The sequence below is a fragment of the Petromyzon marinus genome, chromosome 39 (genome assembly GCF_048934315.1).
Source record: "Petromyzon marinus isolate PM22_M1 ecotype Great Lakes invasive population chromosome 39, UKy_Petmar_22M1.pri1.0, whole genome shotgun sequence".
Taxonomy (NCBI): Eukaryota; Metazoa; Chordata; class Hyperoartia; order Petromyzontiformes; family Petromyzontidae; genus Petromyzon; species Petromyzon marinus.
This window is the reverse complement of record NC_133705.1, coordinates 15,436,213-15,461,184: the sequence shown is the minus strand read 5'-3', so window position 1 is coordinate 15,461,184 and position 24,972 is coordinate 15,436,213.

The following is a 24,972-nucleotide window of genomic DNA, read 5'->3' as shown; positions in this document are numbered from 1 at the left end:
GAAAAAGAATTTGATCCCCTGCTGATTATGTACGTTTGCCCACTGACAAAGAATTGATCAGTCTATAATTTTAATGGTAGGTTTATTTTAACAGTGAGAGACAGAATAACAACAAAAAAATCCAGAAAAACGCATGTCAAAAATGTTATAAATTGATTTGCATTTTAATGAGGGAAATAAGTATTTGACTCCTTCTCAAGCAGAAAGATTTCTGGCTCCCAGGTGTCTTTTATACAGGTAACGAGCTGAGATTAGGAGCACACTCTTAAAGGGAGTGCTCCTAATCTCAGCGTGTTACCTGTATAAAAGGCACCTGTCCACAGAAACAATCAATCAATCAGATTCCAAACTCTCCACCATGGCCAAGACCAAAGAGCTCTCCAAGGATGTCAGGGACAAGATTGTAGACCTACACAAGGCTGGAATGGGCTACAAGACCACTGTCAAGCAGCTTGGTGAGAAGGTGACAATAGTTGGTGCGATTATTCGCAAATGTCAGAAACACAAAAGAACTGTCAATCTCCCTCGTCCTGAGGCTCCATGCAAGATCTCACCTCGTGGAGTTACAATGATCATGAAAACGGTGAGGAATCATCCCAGAACTACATTGGAGGATCTTGTCAATGATCTCAAGACAGCTTGGACCAAAGTCACCAAGAAAACAATTGGTAACACACTACACCAGGAAGGACTGAAATCCTGCACCGCCCGCAAGGTCCCCCTGTTCAAGAAAGCACATATATACATGCCCGTCTGAAGTTTGCCAATGAACATCTGAATGGTTCAGAGGACTACTAGGTGAAAGTGTTGTGGTCAGATGAGACTAAAATGGAGCTCTTTGGCATCAACTCAACTCGCCGTGTTTGGAGGAGGAGGACTGCTGCCTATGACCCCAAAAACACCATCCCCACCGTCAAAGATGGAGGTGGAAACATTATGCTTTGGGGGTGTTTTCTACTAAGGGGACAGGACAATTTCACCGCATCAAAGGGACGATGGACGGGGCCATTTACCGTCAAATCTTGGGTGAGAACCGTTCCCTCAGCCAGGGCATTGAAAATGGGTCGTGGATGGGTATTCCAGCATGTCAATGACCCAAAACACACGGCCAAGGCAACAAAGGAGTGGCTCAAGAAGAAGCACATTAAGGTCCTGGAGTGACCTAGCCAGTCTCCAGACCTTAATCCCATAGAAAATCTGTGGAGGGAGCTGAAGGTTAGGCTTGCCAAACGTCAGCCTCGAAACCTTAATGACTTGGAGAAGATCTGCAAAAAGGAGTGGGACAAAATCCCTCCTGAGATGTGTGCAAACCTGGTGGCCAACTACAAGAAACGTCTGACCTCTGTGATTGCCAACAAGTACTAAGTCATGTTTTGCAGAGGGGTCAAATACTTATTTCCCTCATTAAAATGCAAATCAATTTATAACATTTTTGACATGCGTTTTTCTGGTTTTTGTTGTTGTTGTTGTTAATTTGTCTTTCACTGTTCAAATAAACCTACCATTAAAATTATAGACTGATCATTTCTTTGTCAGTGGGCAAACGTACAAAATCTGCAGGGGATCAAATACTTTTTTTCCCTCACAGTATGGGCACGGAGCCCGATTTTAATTAGCTGCCACCCACCGAGGCAGCGCAGTTTAAACGGCGCTCAGTAGGAAACAAGGTGACACATGGACAGGCAAATTAAACACTGTCCAGATTGGTCACGTAACGACTTCTTCAGCGACGATTAGCGTTTTGTTAAATTTGAAAGACGAACACAAATGGTCAAGACCCATTATGAAAGTACCCACCATCACAAATGCAGGTCAGAAAATCAATAAACCACTCAAAGCAACAGCTTCAAAGATTGCAGGTTCATGTTTCAAGTTTATTTTGTTTAACCAGATGAGAACTCAAAAGATCAGGAAATTCTCATTTGCGAGAGTGACCTGGGGCATTAGTCTGCCAGTAGGGGTTGATGATTACTACGCATAGTACCAAGTGAGTAATTTGTTAGTAATTTTTAAAATTTGGCAAATTTGGAACCTGACACCAGCACACAATGGCCTACACTTGCGAATGACGCCAGGGTTTTTTTGTTAACGTCCACCGCGTTAGTATTATTCTCGTTATTACACCACGCAGTATTAACCAGGGCGCCTGCCGGTATCAAACTGTGAACCTCTGCAACAAGCGGCGAAACGTGCCGCTGCTGAGCCGCATCAGCATCCTTGCTTGTGATTTGTTTTGTGAATAGAAGAGTTGATACTGTAGGGGGCACATCTGGGCGCATCTGCCAGTCTTATCGGTCAGTCAACCCCATGGCACCTGCTGGGTCTGTCCCATGACCTTCTACTGTCAGCGAGCTTTCGACACTTCACGTGGTCTCAAAGGAAAGATATTTGCACGAGGGGAATTATTTGGGATGGGCGAAATAACGCGAGAGAATTCAGGAGAGCGCTGAGCGTACGAGAACCGTTAGAAAAGGCAACAGAAGGGAATCCTGGGCTCAACATCGCATATTAATTAACATTATACAAAGCTGCAACTTTACAGTTATCCACAATGGCAATGAACATAACACTCAACGAATTTGTCAATGACACTGTGGACTCAAAATGAATTATATACAACCAATTGTCCAAACACTACATTTTATACTTTTTGGTTCTTTCGGTAAAGTCACGTAGGTAGAAATAAAATAAAACAAATCACGACGTTTCGATCACAACACAAGCAATCTGCATCAGGTGGAACAATCACAGCAAGAAAAAAACTGCTGAAGTAGGCGAGAGAGCTGCCGTGGCAAGAGGTCATATAGGTAAGAAGGGGGGGGCAAGGGGGGGAGAGAGAGGGGGGGGTGCTGGGTAGGGGGGGGGGGACTGCGTGAGCACTAGGGGAAGAGGACGTGAGGCTTGGGGGGGGAGTGGGCGGGGCTAGAAGTGGGAAGCTGAGTGTGGAGGGAGGGGGGGAAAGGTGCTAGTAAATGGCAGGTAGGATGGAAACAACCACAACCAGTTAAGGCTTTACCTGGTTAATAACATCCTTCCAATGATTGTTCAATTTGTATCCATCTTCTCGGTTGAAGTTATGGAGACTAGGCTCTAAGAAAAGCTGTCTCGGGTGTGGACTAATCAAATTCAAAAACAGTGCATATTATTATCAGAGTTGTCTTTTTTGTTTGCATTTTGACTGCTTGTGTTGTGGTCATTGCAAACATGATGCCTTGAATAAAGGTGTCAGTTTTTGTGCCAGTTAAAAGGGTAAAACCTATTCCTGTACGTGTTCCAGTTGGTGGTGTTGGTCGGAGATGTAGTGGGCCCTATGGTGTAATATTTTATATATTTCCCCTCCACTTTAGGGCAGTGCTATTGTCTTTACATGTTGTTGGGGGGGGAGGGGTGGAATAAAATGATGGCAGGGACAGAATAAGCATGCCTCTGTTTCCCCACACCGTGATGCCATACAGCTGTCATACGTCACAGCTCACGACCCACGTCACAGCTCACGATCCACGTCACAGCTCACGATCCACGTCACAGCTCACGACCCACGTCACAGCTCCACGACGCACGCTCGACATCTCACCATCAAAATCCGTGGCGGCTGAGTGTCTCCTTGCTTCGCATATCTGTCCTCAATGCAATTCCCGTCATCAGGTGCATGTGTGTACGTATGTTGGGCTGCTATCGCACAGCGCGGAGCCAACCGCGCTAATCCGAGGTGCCGGGGAAGGACAACAAGAACAAGAGACGCGCGATTTTCAATAGAATCAGAAGTACTGAACAAAACTGTACACGTTAACAGGATCAATCATTTACCGTCTGTCACACTACTCAATAATTCACGTTACCCGACCACATCCTATGGGACCCCCTAAATCGACCCTTTGGACCCCCGCTCAGAACTGCTAAGCTGTCGCGATAGCCCCGCCCCCTCCCAGTCACCCCCCCCCCCCTCCCAGTCACCACCCCCCCCCCTCCCAGTCACCACCCCCCATCCCAGTCACCACCCCCCCTCCCAGTCACCACCCCCCCATCCCAGTCACCACCCCCCCATCCCAGTCACCACCCCCCCTCCCAGTCACCACCCCCCTCCCAGTCACCACCCCCACTCCCAGTCACCACCCCCCATCCCAGTCACCACCCCCCTCCCAGTCACCACCCCCCCTCCCAGTCACCACCCCCCCATCCCAGTCACCACCCCCCCATCCCAGTCACCACCCCCCCTCCCAGTCACCACCCCCCTCCCAGTCACCACCCCCACTCCCAGTCACCACCCCCCATCCCAGTCACCACCCCCCTCCCAGTCACCACCTCCCCCTCCCAGTCACCACCCCCCCCTCCCAGTCACCCCAACCCCCCCACCGCGGCCACCCCCATCCCGGCCACCAGCCCCCCGACCCGGCCACTCCCCCCCACCGCGGCCACGCCCTCCAGGCCACCCCGCCCACCGCAGTACCCCTGGTGAGGGTAACTCGCCTCAATGACGCATCATGAGCATCAGCAAGGAATTTTTGTTATCGTACACTGTGTAACAATAAAAAATGTCCCTGGGTAGTAAGTGTTATTTCCTAATTGCTTATATCTCAAAAGTACTCAAACTTTGCTTTTGTGACCAGAACATTGATATTTTGACATTTACATATTTTTTTATGAGAAAACGTGGTGTGCATTTGTTCATTCCTTCACATAAAGTCCTGCTCACAAAAGCAAAGTTTGTGGGGAATAATAGCCATTTTATATACTTTTTAGGCATAAGCTATTAAAAAAATAACACTACCCAAAAATCGTGTTACATAGTGTTATTATTCTTAGTTTGCAAGACAACCGTTCACAAAATTTAACATTTCCGTCAATGCAATGGTCTCCAGAATGTAATGTCTCCGAAGACAGAATGTAATCTCTTTTTTTTGTCGCTTTAATGATATGCATCAAGGTGTGAAAGACATTAATTATGGCCGGACATAAAAAAAAATCAACTACAATGATTGTATCAACCCCGGTTTAGCGTACTGTACAATACTCAATTTCATTACTGAGCAGCCTACATACTGCGAACAATATATTTACGTCGCTACCAGGCTTAAAACGTCATTGTAAAAAGATATGGTGTAATCGGTAATGTCAATGTTATGCATGTTTAACACAGGAGACGTGAAATTTCATTTCAACGAGACAGAGCATATTACACTGGAAGGCTGTGCAACATGTAAGTTAAATACTTTAACAAACCTCCAATAAATGAATATGGGGATACTGCTGTGGTGTGGTGTAATGGTCATCACACTGAAATCCAGCGGTCACCAGCTCAATTTGATCTGTTGGTGCAACACTTGAAACAATGGAAAAGTCTCTTTAACCATCCCCACCTCCGTCCACCCGGCAGCATAAAGATCAAGACAATGATGCCCCGTATAGCCTTCACAGACTGTTGGGGCAAGTGCTGTTTGCGAGCACCCATGAAGGCCGGCACGGTGCACGAGGGGGTGGGTGGCCAGCGCCACGCCCGACCGCCTTTGTCTCCCACGTGGCGATGTTTACAAATCCCTCGTGTTGGCCTTGCGCGGGAATCAAACTTGCGTCGCCGGGTTCGTAGTGCAGCGCGCTTACCGCGGATCTTACACGCACAATTATTTGAGTTTATGCACAAATTTGCATTTGATCAACTATATATTATAGCATACATTTTTGAAAAAGAAGGATAAGAAGCAAAGAAACCTTGGTGTTTATTTGTATATTGTAAAATCCTCTTTGGGAAAAAAAGAAAGACGAGCATGTAAAGGAATGATCTCAGTCACCGGTCCTGTGAATGATAATTACCACAAGGCGATGGGGGGAAAAAAGAGATGGATACAAGAGCAGCACTGAAACAAACCCGCTTCCTCTGGGAGAAATTTTGTGTGCGTCAGATGAAAATATTTTATAAGCAAAATCGTTGTTATTCTAGTATCATATAATATATACGAGGCACTGCAGCACACTGCGCTCCAAACCTAGAGGCGCGAGTTTGAGTCGCTGCCACAGCTAAGATCAGTAGCAAGTGACATCGAAGACCGGTCATGGACTTCCCCTAGGTTTACCCAGCCTTAAATAAAGATTTGGAGCTAAGGCAGTGAAGCAAGGTGCCGGTCACACCACCCCTGCGTTCGTCATTGCCGGACTTAACAGCTGCTAGCTAACGGTAATCTGTGAAGGCTATACGGGGGGATATTTGTGTCAGTCTCTTTAGACATGAAGAACTTTGAAAAGGCTTTGCTGTACTCTGTTGATTTGCTTCTATTTGTAATGGATTTCCTGAATATTGAGCGATTCAACAGAACCGTGCATATACATATGGCTTTTTAAAACTTCATGTTGGCATAATTTAAATCTGAGCTTCACGGATATCATATTAATATTCTATGGCTATATAGAGTGTATGTGCGCACGCACGCACATGCACGTCTTACGCAAATATTGGCTAAATTATACATTGTCCTACGCATTCAATAGAATCTCCCACACACTCTCTATATACGTGGGAAATATAATTAATATGCCAGCTACAACATTGCTCTTGGGGATGGAAGTCACAATGCCAAATGGGAAAACCAACTGTGCTCCACTCAGTGGCTATTTAGTCTGGCTGGCAGAGAGAGAAATACAATGGCTATTATTCATTTTTAAAACCATAATTTTGTTTTCATTTGGCCGAAAGGAACAACGAGGGATAGAAAATTGTTCGAGGCATCGCACTATGACCAAAGTGCCTTTCACAGCACACTTTTCCATCTTTTGAATGTTCTACAGAACAAACAAAAAATAAGTGTATGAATGAGGGAAAAGCATGCGAATATTTTTATGACAATTTTTTTTTTTCAAAATTGAATAAAATTACGTAAATGTATGAAAGGTCCAGGCCGTGTTCATATTTCAAATGCCAAGGAATTGCAATTTGCGAAAGGACTACTTGCCACTGCTCCAGATCAATCGCCAAGATTGATCTCACCGCTAGCCGAAGGCCTCCCCCACACCGCCGTGACCCCTCAGGCTATCGCGACGCCACCACCGTCCCGCTGCCGCACGTGAGCCGACCCCATGGCTCCATCTCCATGGTGGGCGAATTCCCATCCTTTGTCTGCCATTCCATTGGGAGTCTCGACCACCAGACATCCTCCCTTGGAGCGACGTGTCCTCCCCAAGTCCAACTAAACCGTTAGTATGATGTCCACGTCTTCCTCTTCGTGTCTCTCATTGCATTTGCAAGCATTCGAAATTTTCACGTGCCCGATCATTAAATGGGAGGGGGGGTGCTATGGGGGGTGCTTTGGGGGGGGGTGCTATGGGGGGATGGGGGGCTATGCACTGATTGAAAACCGTCTCCTTGAGTTGCGCTGACGCATTTCTTTTCATTCCCAGGTTCATGTTCCCAAGAGGTATCCAAGCTGTCCCTGCTCACCTCTTTACTTTCATTATTTTTAGTCGGATCCACCCTTGGATGACTGCATCAGTTTAAAATCATCTGCATTTTGGGAAATATGACTTTCCATTTTATTTTCTACTGAGGTTGACGATGGAGGCCCAGGACAGATTTGGCTACCACTTACCCAAACCACCTATGTCAGCTGTGGTCAGGGGTCAAACTAAGGTCACCGGATTGGTAGCGCAGTGAGCGAACCTCACTCTACTAGCGCTGCCTGCAACAAGCATCCGCACACGGACTCACAAACAGACAGACAAAGATCCCCCGTACAGCATTAGCAGACTGTTGGGAATAGTTATATTAGTGAGTACCTATGAAGACTGGCACGGCACACGAGTTGATGGGTGGCCAACACCACGCCCGACCACCTTTGTCTCCCTAGTGGTGATGTTTACACACCGCACCAGGTACTCATTCAAGGCTGAGTTGACCAGATAATCGTCACCGGTGTTGGCCGTGAGCAGGAGTCTAACTCGGTTTGCCGGGTCTGTAGTGCTGCGCGCTAACTGCTCCACTGCCGCTCCCCCACACTACTGTCCCCCGAACACACACGTACACACTAGCACTAATTAGTGCCACATTGATTAGCAATTGCCTTTCTTGCTCGTGGTAAAAAAAAAATTGCGTGCGTTTAACTTGCAAATGCCAGGGCAGGGCAATTCTGTTTTCAGCGCAAGGGGGCTGCATACCTTCTGCGGCTGCCAGTGACGCTTCTGCCCAGACGTTTACGCGGCTCAGGGCACACACGAGGGTTGTGAGAGCGAGCAGCCTGTCGACCAGAAATCTCGGCAAACATTTAACCGTTTCCAATCTCGCTAACAGTTCGGAGCTCTTTACGCACGGGCGCACCCCTCTCCCCCCCCCTCCACTCCACCGCCCAAACGACCGCACGCCCGCCTGCAAAGGCTCAGCACTGTACCCAGGCAGGCGTTCAGTGGCGACAGCCGAGACGAGCCCCCTCGCAGATCCTCAAGCAACGGGAGCGGAGCGAACGTTGCGCTTGGACTTCGCCCGACTTGTCCCTTCTCTCTTTCTACGCGTGCGTTTGACGCTTGGGGTGGGGAACGGTGGCGCAAGGAGTCGACGCGCTGCCGCTGAGATAGAACCCGGTCACCCGGGTTCGAGTCCCACTCACGGCCAACAACAGCGACGATTGTCTGAACCGGTCCTGGGCCTCCCCTAGGTAGACTCAGACTCAAATGAGTTCCTGGTGCAGTGTGTAAACATCGCCACTCGGGACACAAAGGTGGCCGGGCGTGGTGCTGACAACCCACCCCTTCGTGCGCCGTTTCGGCCTTCGTAGGTGCTCACCAATGGTACTTGCCCCAACAGTCTTCTAAGGCTTCACGGGGGATCTTTGCCTTTGTGATTTTGTCAATGCCTTAATAAGCCGATAACGTATACGACAGAGTGCGTGCTGTGTGTGTGTAACGACTAAAATCGACAGCACCTGATTACAACGGGCGGATTAGGTGGTCGTGGTGGTGCAGGGAAAGGCGCAGCCCTTCAATCACTTAACTCTCACCACTGCAGGTGGATGGGGCCTCCACTAGTGGAAGCTCTAGCGAGTCGGTCTAGATGGTCATCTATTGTGCTCGTCGATACTGGCGCAGACATATGGTAGTACGCATACACTTTACACCACCACGTGCGGACCGGCCGTTCATGCAACTGGGGTGCACATGCGGAGGGGAGTATTTATTTCTTTGCTAATTGTTTCCACTGCGGTACCGGGAGATGGGATGGGCGATCTCTGGATTGCAAGTACAGTGTGCTGACCACAGTGCCTGTATATTTGGAGTTTGCGTGTCCCTCTCCCCGTGGTCACGTGGATTTTTCTCCGGGTCCTCTGGTTTTTCCTCGCCACATTTTAGAAACATGCGTTTCGAGTAATTCGCCGTTATACATTTCCACATTATAGGCCACTTTGTTGAGCTTTCAATTGTGAAAAAGAGCTATATAGCTCAGTGGGTCTTTAAGTTTAGAAATACAGACGAATCAAACTTGTACGCAACGATTCTTGGACATTCGATTCTGTCTCCGGTCAGAAAACAGAACACAAATGCGAAAAGAAGCATGTTCAACGCGTGTACATGCACGGCCATGCACGACTTATGAATTGGAAGCGTGCCACTCACCGACACCCGGAGTTCTCGCAACTCAAGCTGCAAGCCGCACAAAGGGAGCGATGCATTCGTGCGTGTTTGGAATAACTCAAACCGAGGGATTAGAGGCGTCGCACTTGCAATATGGGACGCGCAGTGGAACCGTAGATGAACGAGAGCAACCATTACGGATGTGCAGGATGGCTTGGCATTACTCGTGTTTTTGCTGTATTCGTCGTTGTTACATTTTGACAAGAACCCGGTACGGGAGCGCGAGCGATAAACAAAACGTGGAAGGGTCGCGTACAGAAATTCCGCGGAGCAAAATCCCGAGGCGCGGTGCTCACGTGGGCCAGGGTTAGAAGAGAGGCGAGATCGCAGCCCGGACTAACAAAGTAAAAGTCGGAGGAGGATGGGGGGGGAGGGTGTGCGGGAAGAATTTATACAAATAACCTACCAAATAAAATAAAATTAGCATAGACGCGCAGAGTGAACGTATCATCATCGATATAAATCGCGTATTAGGACAGTGACTACTTCATGTCTGTCCATGAAGGGACGCGTCGGGCGGTCGTGTAGCGGTGAGCACGCTGCCGCTACGAACCCGTTGACCTGAGTTCGATTCTCGCTCATGGCCAACACCACCACGTGACGATTATCTGTACCGGTCCTGGGCATCGCTTATGTCGACTCAGCCTCAAATGAGTACCTGGTGGGGTGCGTAGTAAACATCGCCACTGAGGAGACAAAGGCGGGCGGGCGTGGTGCTGGTCCAACCCACTCCCTAGCGTGCCATCCTGCCCTTCACAGGTGCTACTCGCTCACAGCTTGTTCAGGCTAGCCGTGTGGGGGGGGATACTTTATCTTGTTTAGTTACATCGAAAGTCCCCCCCCCCCCCCAACCATTCGCACCTTCACGCCAGCTTCAATAGTAGCGGGGCACACATCTGGCTCATCACGAGTCGGTTCATCGCTCGCACGTGTTCAGCGGCATCGCGATGCCGCGTAGGTGTAGCGCCGTGCGCACCTGCACGAGCGACTCACCCGGCGCCAGCGTGCCCCACGGAATGAGGCTCTAAGCGGTGCGTCCCCAGCTCGCGAGGCTTAAGGGGGCTGTTGCCACGTGCGCCTCTGATGCGGGAGCGAACACACGGAGAGACATTGACGCAGAACATCCGTAATTCCAGCCGGCAGAATTGTGTCCGCTCACCCTGCTGTGACCCCCCCCCTCCCCCCCCCCCCGGGATCACTTGCAAGGCAGCTGCATAGGGATGGAGGGTTTTGTTTTTGTTTTCATCACGGTTGTCGAGCACAGGTCCAACGGCCCCCATACATATAATAATAGTTTCTACCCTTTCTGGCAATACAACAGTTGTGTTAAGATGTTAAAACACCGAACAGAAACCCTCTGCAATGAATATGCAGTTCATAATTCCTTGCAAAAGATTCCTGCTTGGTGTTTTAACATCGTAACACTGTTGTTTCATTGCCAGAACGGGTAAAACCTATTCTGACATTTTGATACTGGCAAGCGAGGTCCCACGATGTCCCCCAAACACCAATTAGCCAACAACAAACGGCACTCTTAGAGCTGTAATAGGCACGAGGCTTGAAGATAGCGGAGACGATGGCGAGGGAGAGGCGCCGCGGCAAGCGTTGTGACCTGCATTGTGGTGAGCGAGTTGGTGAGTTGGTGAGTGAGTGTGTTGTTGTGATCTGCAGTGTGCTCTGTGAGTGTGTGAGTGTTTGGGTTCGTGAGTTGGTTAGTGAGTGGGTTAGTGAGTGGGTTTGTGAGTGGGTTAGTGAGTGGGTTAGTGAGTGGGTTAGTGAGTGGGTTAGTGAGTGGGTTAGTGAGTTGGTTAGTGAGTGAGTTAGTGAGTGGGTTAGTGAGTGGGTTAGTGAGTGGGTTAGTGAGTGGCTTTGTGAGTGAGTGTGGTGGTTGTGCACAGCATGAATGGGACGAGACAGTGAGTGTCTGGTAGAACGAGTCCTCAACACGGGTCGAGCAATCAATGATTGAAGATCAGCGAGTAGCTGTAACACCAAACGTTGCGTGTGAGGAGGGGGGCAGGAGAAGAACAACGTGGGGGTGGTAGTAGGGGGGGGGGGCAGTATCGGTTCATCGGAGTCTGCCTGTGCGTCTGAGCAGAGGGCCAGCGCGCACATTGGCCAACGTACCAGATGGCACGATACTGGTAACGTACCAGATGGCTACGCCGGGGCACCGCGTGTACACCAGCGTGGTGCGTCGCTGTGCTGTGCCAACAAGACATGCGCACGCCGGCCCGGTCGGCACAATGGCGCGGCGAATGCCACGGTCACGCTCTGAGGGCTCTCCACGGCGATGGCTTTACGAGCCGAGTTTAGGCACCCAAAGGCACCCAAAGGCACCCAAAGGCACCCAAAGGCACCCAAAGGTGCCACGACATTTTTTGTGTACACTGATGGCGCGAAAGGGCAAGGCCCGTTCGTTGAACATTGCGGAAGGCCGGGGATAAATGATGACGTATTTGTGCGTTGACGTTTTAGGAGATTGTTGGGAGAGAATGAAATGCAGTAATGCTGCAATGTTCTTTGCCCCGAAGCCTACACAGCCAAACATTGCATGACGTCGCCCCCCACGACCCCCCCACCCCCCAATTCTGTGATGTCCACGCGAGGTATTACCCCTCCGTGTTTCACCGCGTGCCACGGATTTATTTGCAATATCTGTGCAAAGTTCAGCGACACCTCAAGGGATCGTGAACACAATCCGGAGCATTTATGAATCAAATGCCAGTCTGAGCTTCTCCCAAAAGCAGAGGCGCGCGCAGGATTGAGATCCGTTGCAAAGTGCGGGCGATGCAGCGCGACATCCAACTCGGGTGTAGGCTCGGACTGGGCCATAGGGGCAGCAGTCCCATGGGGAAAATGCCCCGCAGGGCCGGTCCTTGCAGGGGGAGCAGGTCTCTGTGTTTGAGGTAATTGCAAATGTTAACAGAGTAATGTGTTTTTTTTCATTAAAGTAGTTTAATTCGTCGAATGTGTACGCTCCATTGCTTATTTACGCTCTCAGTTGGCATTACGTCGCCATATTCGGCAGCCCCAAAGATGCTTCCTCACCGGGCCCCATTAGTTTTGTTTGGACCCAGCCCCAAATGGGCCAATGAGATCGCAAGGCAGAATCCCGCTAATAGGTGGTAACAACGCAACGTCTAGCTACGAGCACTACACAATTACTCGCACAACAGCCATCGAAACAAAACAAAAACCCCAAAATTGTTGCTCATAGCGCGAATGTGGGCCGGTGTGTTTACAAATGCCTTGGACCGATTTTTTTTGTTTGTTTATCTCAGTCCGTCACTGCAAGCGCTGCAGGTGAGATCCAACGTAGCACCTTCGGTCGGCTATGTGGAGCGCTAAAAAAGAAGAAGTTCAACAGACATATAGAAGATGCCTCGCGTGCTACCCTCACATAATAATCCACGCGGTATCGGCCAGGCCTGCTCGCCGTGTCTGGGCGGACAGGCGAAGTGACGCCGTGACTTCGCCTGTCCGCCCAGGCACACAATCCGGGGCATTTATGAATCAAATGCCAGTCTGAGCTTCTCCCAAAAGCAGAGGCGCGCGCAGGATTGAGATCCGTTGCAGAGTGCGGGCGATGCAGCGCGACATCCAACTCGGGTGTAGGCTCGGACTGGGCCATAGGGGCAGCAGTCCCATGGGGAAAATGCCCCGCAGGACCGGTCCTTGCGGGGGGAGCCGGTCTCTGTATTTGAGGCACGGGTCCCAGAAGGGTTCGCCACCACCAACCCCCCCCCCCCCCCCCCCACGTCGCCGTTATCAACGTCGCCATCGCGACGCAGGGCCTACTTTGTCACGGCTGTCAATGTTCTCGATCGATCTCTCAAGCCGGGTGGCTGTCGGAGCATTCGCGAAAGCTCCATCGGTGGACGAGTCGCGTGAATGGCAGTGCGTGTAAGAGGCAATCTAATTGGGAAGTTGTGATGCATATTCATCGCCGGCTTCACCGAATGCTAATGCGTCCTTCCGTGCCGCATGCACCGAGGTCTAATTCAATGAGTAATTCGTGTCTTAATTTTGGTCATTCAATTACACGCAATTTTATGTTCTCTCCCCTTTGATGCTGATTTTTTTTGCTTTTTCTCCAAAAGAATGGTGCTACCACCAGCAGCGGCAGCTAGAGCTGCTACAGCTGCAGTGGCTGAGCAGGGAATCTCTATGCTATTACCAGCAGAACAGAAATGCATCCTGGCAGGGAACATCATTGGGGTGGTGGAGACAGCTTCTTCAAATGGCAAAATTAGCTTTTGGGGCAGGCGATCTTGTCTTGGAAATCTACATCCGTATCCTCTCAGCTGGTTATGACAGAACAACCAAAAAAACATCAAATGTCGTCAATCAGGCATACTGGGAGTGCCGAATTATCCTAGTAGCAAAAGTAGCTACACATGCTATAGGCCCCGCACTTTCAAGGGCCCCGCGCTAAATGCTTTCAGGCTATCAATTCCGGTTCAGTGATTCTGCACTTGCTCTATTACTATAGTACTATACTGCCTTCGACTTTTATGAACGACTGGGTGTTTAAGGTTGGCGATTTGTCGTATTATCTGGCTGTATAGCAAATGAAAAAATACAATGTAATGTGTAAGTAAAAAAAAAGTTTATATTACGTATTTAATTTAATTTGCAAACAGTCACTCGTGCAGCCCCTTGTGTTAATCAACTGCTGGATGACAGCCTACCACCCACACAGTGTTGGTGTGGGTCGCGGGGGTTATCTGACGCCGTACATCGCCAGGGTGGTCATTGATGGGTTGGCGATGGGGGCCCGCGGGAACGGTTCATCTTTCACTCGTCACTGATGTCAGCCGTGGCCAGAAATCGAACTCGGGTCGTTACGATGATCATGATGCATCGAGCTAACGACTTTGCCACCATCCCGCACCGCCACCTCCTCGCCCCCCACCAATACTTTAACTCATATTCGCGGGCACGTAGTAGTTATGGTCGAGCAACGGATTTCGATGCACTGCCCATCACGTAGCCGCACGGCGCATCACACCTGCGTTGCATCGTGGTCAACCCATCCGAGCGCTATCCGGCCTCAAACCTGCTTAGCTTCCAAGATCGGCTTAGCTTTGCCGGTGACTTGGTCAGAGGCAAAGTCACCGGTGAATGGCTCAAAAAATGGGGCCAGTCAAGCGTTCTGTGGAGGGGAACCTTTCCTTTACCCTGGGTGGGCAACCGAGTGGGGGGGGGGGGGGCATGAATGCATAATCCCAGCAGCAGTTTAGGCGTCCCAGTAACCCGATGCAGACATTACCCCCCCCCACCCCCAAATCAAGCAAGCCAGCCTGCTCAATCATCCCAGCCTGCTCAATCACACGCAAGCTGCCACGTAGCGCGCCGCGCGTGTGAAGGGCAATTATCAGTGACCCCCGCAACGCTGACTCGTCGGCAGGAACCCACCGCATCATTGTCACGTCGCGCTCCTCCCCTTGTCACGGAGTCGGCGAGGCATCAGCCTTTCATTGGGGGTCACTGAGTCACCGGAGTCCCTGCCGATTTGTGCGGCGAATTTCGAGCAGCTGCCGCACTTAAGCGCAACTTCTGAACGAACGCAATCGCCTGCGGTGTGTATTTTACGGCAAGTGAAAGTTGCATGTAATACCGTACTTCCGTACAACAAAATGGTGAAGGTACAGGCGCAGCCCTGCAATTGCATGCTCATGCCACCGCTGGCAGAAGTGCCACCGCTAGAGGCAATATATCGTGGAAGAGGTGGGAATACCCACACTTTACCCCAACCACGCATCGGCATACCAATGTCCACTGCTGGCTGTAGAGAGCCAGGGGGGATTCTAGGAAGTTGACCACTCTGTCAACTGCCGCGCCAGGAGAATTAACTAATCTTGAACTGGCTACCTCTGGATTTCAAGTCCAGTGTGCTCACCACCATGCACACCGTGGCCACATCCTGAAACATAATAATAATAATTGTTTATGTATCGATTTAAAGCTTTCGTGACTGCAGGGATTCATATTCTTGGTTCTTTCGGTAAAATCACATAGCAGGGAAACAATAAAAAGATAAAAATATAAAACAATACAATTCTCACGACGTTTCGACTGCAACACAAGCAATCATCATCAGATGTGAAAACCACAACAAGAAAATTTGAAAAAAAGTGGCGGTTATTTTTAACGGTATTGTTTCCCTTCTACGTGACTTTACAGAAAGAACCAAGAATATGTGTATGTATTTTTAAGAGTAAATACAGTATTTCATTGTTCCACATTGCTTTTCAGGTTGACTCCTTTAAATACATTGTATTTCAAAATATTGCTGATTGCTGTTTGGCGTGCCCGGCTATACCAGTTACTTATTGCATCATGATGATTATTTAGAGGTCAGGCTTGTTTCAATATTCCATTTCAATCCCTTGATTGTTCATGCTCTCCAAATTAGGTATTCACAGTGCAGCGGTGCACGTCATTTAATGTACAAAACCTGACATCAAACTTGTCTTGCGATTGATTATGCAAAGAAGGTGACAAATAGCACACAGGCAGTTTTTGTTCAGCTACATAAAAGCATTCGAGGGTGCTTCAAGCTTTGCTTTAACCGACATCAATTTAAGTAGATTGTGTGGCTGTAAAAAAAAATCACGTTGGGTTAGCAGCGCAAGCTATTTTATAATTCAAATATGCGCTCATCAAAGCATATTTATTCGGACACATGTACTGGCTCAATTCTGACACATTTGGTTCCAGAGACTTAACACAAACAGCTCTACGTTCATGAATCTCGGCCGAAGCAAGCTTATTTAGCTCTAGAAGCAGATCGGACGTTAACAACGTATCGACCAATTTAAAATATATACTTCTGATTATTATACCACCGGCCACTTTTTAAACACTTTATTCACTCAAAGAGATTGCGAAGTGTACAGAAAAAGGGGAATGAAGCATTGATTAATGTAATAATGTGTCTCATTCGTTCCATTACGCACGCATTTTATTGCGTACTAAAAATCAAGGTTTTCTTTTTTTATATTCGTAATTGCTGTACGAACTGGGTTCACGTCGCCCCTGCAGCCACTGGAGGTGATACCATTAACCACAAGGCTAACAAAGGGAGTGAATTCTTGATTCGAATGATTCTGAATCGGACGAAAGGCTGATATGAAATCTAGATTTCAGATTATTAATCTCCTGCAAAGGCGGGTGGAACAATGGGCAGACTTCTTAACCCACCCTCGCCTCTGCCACACTCGGCCGCATCAACGGATACCCGACAGATCAAACTGTGGTGGGGTAGAGTGTGCGTTACCCGGAAGAGTAGACCAAATATGCTCTCCAGAGGAACCTCTCTCGAACTCCCGTCTAATAATATAATCCGTGGCTCGTCCGCCAGCGGTGGGCTTGTGCGAACAACTTTGCCGAAACTAAACACGAGGGGAGTGGCGGGCCACAGGAGAGAACACAACGCCCCCAAAGGTGGACGTCCACAGCCGATAATGGGGCGATGACTTCGGCTCTCGTGCAGGCGCTTAGACGAGAGACGGCTCGAGGAGGCCTTCATCCAGCAGTGGCTGTATCGTGGCTGACGATGACAAAACACTCAGAAGCTTGAGAGAAAGCGATGGGAACGAACCAACGCCGCTTCCTCCGGCTGATCGCGGGATGCAGGGGCTTTGAGCGCATTGAAGCGTGCCTTCCCGCTGAATGGCGCTTGAACCACTGCACACATTGCACCTCGGGACCTCATCATGCGTCTACAACACCATGAGACTAAAGGACTATAAGGTAAGGCACGTCTAGTTACACGTACTTTGTTGTGTGCAATTTACCCTAACCACTCCCCGGAGTGGAGAAGCGGATGAATGATCATTAGTTATGGTCCCAAGGAGAGCTGTTTTTGTAATGCACCATGTCGGCACATTAAAAATGTACTTGAGCATGAATCAAATTAATTAATTTATTGTAATTCAATCTGTGGTACATTTTAATAAGAGCGTATGTTGTACTTGTTCTAGCGTTAAGAACAAATTGCTCTGTGGTACATTAATACACCGGCAAGCGATGGCAATTACACAATACAAGGATGATGAAAACAAATGTAATTCACAGGCAGCTAATATTGATTAGCTTTGCTAAAATTATTTACACAGCTAGTGCCAGCTTAATATTTGAACACTTCACGTGGGTCAACAAAGTTGAAAGGCCGAAAGGCGCAGCCCTGCAATTCCTTGCTCACACCTCTGCTGGTGGAAGAGCAAGCCAGTGAAGGGATCTCTGGAGAGCCCTAACTGGAAATTATTGTTGGCCTACTCTTCCACACTGGCCATAAGTCTTTGAAGAGGCGGGAGTACTCACGGTTTTACCCCACCACACGTGACCCTGTGGTGTACCCATGTTCAATTGCTGGATGGAGGGACAGAAGCGGGGGGGGGTAAATAAATAAACTCCCCCCCCCCCCATTGTTTTGAGAATCGCCACGCTGCCGAAACTCGCAAGGAACGACTCAGCTCATGCACTTCGGACTGCTGCCCACTGACCGATCTATAATTCCACGTACTTAAAAATAATAATAATAATATAATTACTCGATGTGCCCTGACTTTTGTACCACTCTATATATATTAAATGCACGTTTCGTTTGCTTGCATGTAGGGATAAATAAAGTGTCACTCCTTTATAACGAATGTTATATTGAATGCAAAGTATTGGCAGGTGTGGGCCCCGTGCCTCTTACAACGAATCCAGAGCACGAGCGATACTGCTGCTGCTGCATTTGCGTTAATCAATGGGCCGATATTTGCACGCATATTTTAAGACGCATTTTCAACTCCCCTCTCCCCCCTCAACGAGCTGCTGCCGCGAAACGCAACAAAAGCAGGCATCGCTTGCAGGTGCATTCGTGACTTAATCTCACGGCAACTATAAATCCATTGTTGAAAAAATGTGCCCACTGCCCCAGTCCCGTAATTGCCAATGCTTACCACTTGAAGCGTTGCGAGCTGCATCGGTGAGACAATAATAGCGGATATTATATTTTTTTCTTGTTTCCACTGAAATAAATCCTAATACCAAAGTTGAATACGGCGAATGAGTAACACGTGCAACACCAGCAACACTTTCAAATGAAAGCACAATTCACAAATATTACTTATTCTATCGTTATCCGAACAAGTCACGTGTATACTCCATGCAAAGGTAAGGCGTAAAAGTGCATCCCTGAACGTGCTTCCTCATGTCCCTGCTGGTGCCATGGCCTCCACTGTAGAGGGAGCTCAACAGAGGCCCTCTGTCGGGGACTGTGCCCAACTCAACAGAGGCCCTCTGTCTCGAGTACTGTGGCCAAGTCAACAGAGGCCCTCTGTCTCGTGTACTGTGGCCAACTCAACAGAGGCCCTCTGTCGGGGACTGTGGCCAACTCAACAGAGGCCTTCTGTCTCGGGGACTGTGGCCAAGTCAACAGAGGCCCTCTGTCTCGGGTACTGTGGCCAACTCAACAGAGGCCCTCTGTCGGGGACTGTGGCCAACTCAACAGAGGCCCTCTGTCTCGGGGACTGTGGCCAACTCAACAGAGGCCCTCTGTCTCGGGGACTGTGGCCAAGTCAACAGAGGCCCTCTGTCGGGTACTGTGGCCAACTCTTCCACGTTGCCCATAGATTTTGGGAGAGATGGCCTTCCCATCTCTAACCCAGTTTACCGCTAAACTCATTTCAAAAGAAAGGTTGTGCTAAACAGCATGTTTACTCTATAAAATGTTACGTGTCGCTGCAGTGGCGAGATGTTAACTATCTCGCCTGGAATGCAGGAGGTCGTGGATTTGATCCCGACCCTGACGCCTGCTGTATATTTGGAGTTTGCATGTCTCTCTCCTGGTGGTCGTGTGGATTTTTCTCCGGGTACTCCCGTTTTTTGCTGTTATACATTCCCATATGATCATCCACTTCTCTGACCCCTGAAAAAATTGGAGATTGCATGTTCTCCCAGTGGTCACTTGGATTCTTCTCCGAATCCTCCGGTTTTTCCCTCCACATTCATAAACACGCGTTTATAGCATTTGGTTGCTATGAATGTCCACGTGACAATAAGCCACTTCGTTGAGGTATCAATTGTGGCCAGGTCACTTCTGAAAAAGAGCTACATAGCTCAGCGGGCCTTACCTGGTAAAATAAAAAATAAAACGTTGTTATAATAGATTCGTTTTGAAGGCAGGTATGCAGTAAAGCAGCTTTGTAAAGTATTCGCCTGTTACATCTATAGGGCTGGCAAGTATGCAGCTATTGTGCAGAACAATTTTGTGCGTTCTGTTAGGTAGAGCCACCTGTGTGGTTGTTTGTACTTGCATCTGTCCTGAGGTGTCTGGAGTAGTAAACATTGCTCCCCTGTGATCGAAACAAGCCAGTCAGTTAATTTCCTGGCCATGAACACCACACACAAGTGGCAAATGGGATCTGTGATTGGCCTGGACCTTCCCCGGGGTGATTCTGGCATGAAACGAGCAACTGGCAAAGGCGGTTCAACTTTCAAGATCGGTACCGGCGAGACAAAGGCAGCCCAGGCGTAGCGTTGATTTGCCACAACGCTACGTGTGCTGTCCTGGCTCCTAATAGGTGCTCACTAACAGCACTTGCAGGGACCACGTGTAGAGACTATAAAGGGGATATTTAATTGGTGTCTATCGGTGAGCAGAGCTAATAGAGTATAGACTATACATCCCAGCCAGTCTCCGAAGCAATAGATGTGATGCGTTGCACTTTATAACCCCTTAATGATTGCGTCAGTCCAATCCATTTAATTAGAACCGTTGCCCATTCTACTTTAATATCCACGATAATACATGTTGGCGTCAGTCGCACAGAAAGTGTAGCCCTACAGTACCTCTACCATAACAGGTGTTTTTTTGTGTTAGATCGCGTAAATATAATGTGTCGTTAAACCCGCCACCATCCAACACGATCAAGTATGTAAGCTTTGCCACCTAAACAAAACGCAACAATGCGTTACTTGTTCAGCACACCGGTGTGTTGGACAGTAAACCCACAAATGTTGGCTGTGTCGGGTGGTGGCGGGTTTAACGACGCATTTATAGTTCATATTATATGTAATGTTATTTATATTTACGCGATCTAAACCAAAACACCCTCCAACACACCGGTGTACGGCACTAGTAACTAATTGGCGCGTTTCGTCTCCGTGACAAACCTTACTAATTGGCTGTGTCGGGTGGTGGTGGCGGCTTAGCGGCACAGTTCTATATAACCCAAAAATAAAACATGTATTGTTTTCTCCTGGTTCTCCAGTCTCCTCGCTGGGTGCAAAACACTCATTGGTACCGCATTGGCCAAACATTTCAAAGCAAGACCCTCCTGAAAAAAATACCCCCTCAGTCGGTGAGGCCCTCCTGTCTAAATACATGGAATTATTATTATTATTATCACGTGCAAAGCGAGTACAAAGAAAACCGTCGCATCTTCTCTTGACATTGAAGGTCAACCGCCCGCTCCACTGCAGCGTTTGGGGGTTGTTTGACCACATTTAACTACGCCGGTCAGTGCGGGTAGGTGAAGGCAGGAGCGACGGGGGTGGGTGGGGGGGGATCAGATATCACTCGCCACTGGCACGAGCCGTGGCCGAGAAACGATCAACTCAGGTGGCCAGGTGCATGGCACACAGTGTGCTGGGCACTGCAGCACCGCTCCCTCTAAATCCGAGGTACATCCGTCATTTATCTAGCAAGTGTGCAGTTCTCCAGTTTGGACTTAACTTATATTAGTCAATGATACGTTTCTACCGTAAACCGGTAGCTGTTATTTGACCTAATTTTAATGACTGTCAGAAACCCACGCCAATTAAAACAAAAGTCTTATCCTCGAAAGTTTTAAATGATAATCATCCCTGTGCTCAGCTGGCCGGAGAGAATTCGCGTGGGATGAGAAACTGCCACAATGCAACTCGATTCGTTAATGATATGTATACAGTGCGTGCACACATTACATATACAGCATACACATGCAAGGCACTAATTGCTCGACACGCTGTCATTAACCTTTCTTTTTGCGCGAGAATGATATTTTCTGTTAATTTGCATATACTTGTGGTTGAACAATTAAACTCGCATTTTCAATCGACTGGAATGTACTTTCCATCATTTGATCTTGATAGCTGTGTGCATAATATGTACGACCGTGTGGTATTTTATTTGTCGGTTTAAACTACAATTGCTGTACACTGTTACGAGAGTCCTTGATTCTCCAAGATCAGCCTCTGTGAAAAATAAGCTCTAGGATTCAATGGGCTCTTCCCCCGTTGATGAAGTATTTGCCGCAGTAGTGGTAGTAGGACTCTTACGCAAGTCAAAGTATCTACGCACTTAAATCAGCGTATGGGCAAGTGCGTGTCTGCTCGTATTCCCGAGCCGGCGATAGACATTCTAAATTCCAGTCTCTCTGTAGGACAACGACTGAAGTTACTCCTATCATCTTATCAGCACTTAGGTGGGGCAGTAAAGCCACAACCAAGAAGGCACACGTACGTGCGTGCATGCGTGCGATTTTCCGTGTGTAGGCCTACACAACCACACTCACTTTGCATCGCTGGTTTAATGGAAAACTCAACATCACAACAATAAGAAAAACGGTGCTTTCAGAGAGGAACGGCGAGGGAAAGGACAGCCCTTCTCACGTTGCAGGCTGCCTTAATAAATCGTCCAACAATGCACTCCCGCGACGGGCAATCATCACTATCGAGTTTCAACGTTTCCTGATGACCTGGCGATGACGCAATTCAATACAACCCACTAAAAGCCGTGGCAATGACGTCAGTGGAGGTGTAGGGGGGGGGACATCCTACATCCACGTGGAAACAAATTCTCGAGTGCTTTTCGTGCCCACCAATAGCCATTTGAAAATGGCTGAGGATTGACATCAATGGAGAGCCGCGTGCTATTGCCTCCTGATTAGACCTTTCCGTTCGGGTCCTTTGGCCACCAGATTCATTTTATTTCCCGTGCCATTAGCGTCCACAGTGGTTGTTTTGCACCTCTGAAAGCCGCGTCAAATCTTTTTTTTTCCCCCCGGAAATTTTGCATCACCCATCGTGAAATAAGCGTCAGGAGGCTGTGTGCGGCTGTGTATTAAATTACCAGCCGCGGCTACGGCTGACAAAAGCCCGATGATTTCATGTTGGCGGTGTCCTCCCGATGGCAGTTCAGTTTCATGCCGTGCAAGGTTTTAAGTTTTGCTCGGTGTAACGTCCGTACTGTCGCAGGACGCCCATGAAATTTTGGTATGCTGCATGTATGTTGAACTGCTTTCGGACCGTGCCTAGCCAACCGCGCTAACCGGAGGTGCAAATATAGCCAGACGGTTGATTAATGCACCGTCCTGCTGAAATAAATCGAATCTTATCAATTAAAACAAGAAATCAGAGTCGACATGGTCGAGGCCACTCTGGCTGTAAACAATTTGCACACCTGCCTGGTGTCCTGTCTTGGGCACATTGCACGTTCCGGCCACGTGTTACAAAGAAGCTCTACCCTGCTCTACGTGGCTGGGCATTCACTGCTCCTGCATAATAATCTGCTGCTATGATCAGGAAAGTTTTCAGGAAAACATTGTTACAACTTCCTGAGCTTTGAAAGCAGGCCAACCAGGTTAAGAGAAAGAATTGGCATAATGTATTAGAGCAGAGCTTTCAATGTTTTTTTATGGTTGTTCATTTATGATGACAATTGCATCGGGAGTGGATTGAAAGTGCAGTTATGTTTTTTTGCAACATCGCCATCAGCTATGGTCATTCCACTGCGGGGATGACACGGGCTCGCCGAGTCTCCACCGGCTGTGAGACGCAACGAGAAGAAATGCCCAGCGTCATCATGCGTGTGTCTTATAACAGCAGAAGAGCGTTACGAAGGTTAACGGCAGCTGTCTTCATTTGTAAAGCTAAACTTTTGGATTTTGGACCAAACAAATAAAATGGTAACTACCTAAATATGCGAGATATAATACAACATATGTTATTTATTCATGTAGGAAAGCCTCATGAGTGGGAACAGAAAGCTTAACATTAGTCAATAACACTGTGGCCTTAAAAGGAGAACAAAATATGATCGTCAACGTTTTGGGAAATGGCCCTTCTTCAAAGCACGTGAATACATTTACGAATTTGTCGCAGCGCAGTATTGAGAGGCATTTCATGAGGCGTTTGCATTGTGCTGTTTGGCCAATTTCATTTCAGAGTGTTTGGCATCTTTCTGTTATGAGGCAATAGCAATGATGGGATGTGGTGGGTTAATTACATTTTGATATCGTCTCTAGAATGTGAGTGGCCTCAATAAATGACAATCAGAATGTATCGAGTTCACGTGTTAATTTACGGAAATTTACGTTGGAATTCTAGCCCCGTTTGTAATTACATTCTCTTCTACTGTAGTAGTTGCGTTTTTGAAGAACACCGCGTTATGGAACAATCGCGTTATAATAAATAGTACATATAACACAGGGGGTAAATCACAGTCCGCGATGCCACGTGAGATGCTAACCCAGGCTGAACAAATACTGAGGCGCGTGGGTAGCGTCTGGAAGCATCCAGCAGCATCCCCCGCCTTGTGTGATGCTACGCAGAGGCAGCCGTACAATTGCTGATTCCTCCATAAGAAGTTTTTTTTTAATTTCTTCTGGGGGTTAGATCGCGTAAATATATAAATGTGTCATTAAAACCCGACACCACCCGACGCAGCCAACTAGTAAGGGTCGTCACGTAAACAGAACGTGGCCAATTCGTCACGAGTACAGCACACCGGTGTGTTGGAGAGCCAAGCCACAACATTTACAATCTGATTCCTACTCGCGCGACGGAGGTTCGCTCAATCGCGTCACATCCAATTAGCGTCCGCGTTATGACAAAAAAATGCTCCCTAATACACTGATCGCGTCATATCCAAGTCGCGTTATGAAAACACGGGACCGTTATAAGAGACCAGACTGTGTGCACACGCCATAAGTTTACTGCCAGGCAGTTGCACAAACCATTACACAACCGCATTATGCAAAACAACAACAACAACAACAGAAGAACGGATTTGCAGTCATTACGCGTCATCAGCCTGCCTGCCTTTTTAGCGTCAAAATACAAACGAGGATCCCGTTAATCATTCCTCAAGAGGACTAGGATACGCACACTCACAGCGGGGGACATCGGAGGGGATGATACGCATACCGTACGTTTCGCAAAACAACAATAGGCAAAGCTCAAGATCCCACGTGTGACCTTCACCCCAGACTTTTGGAGCAAGTGCTGCTCGTCAGCACCTATGATGGCCAAGCACCTCCTAAGGCCAGCAGCACTTATTAAGGCCAGCACCACGCCCGGCCGCCTTTGTCTACCCGGTGTTTGATG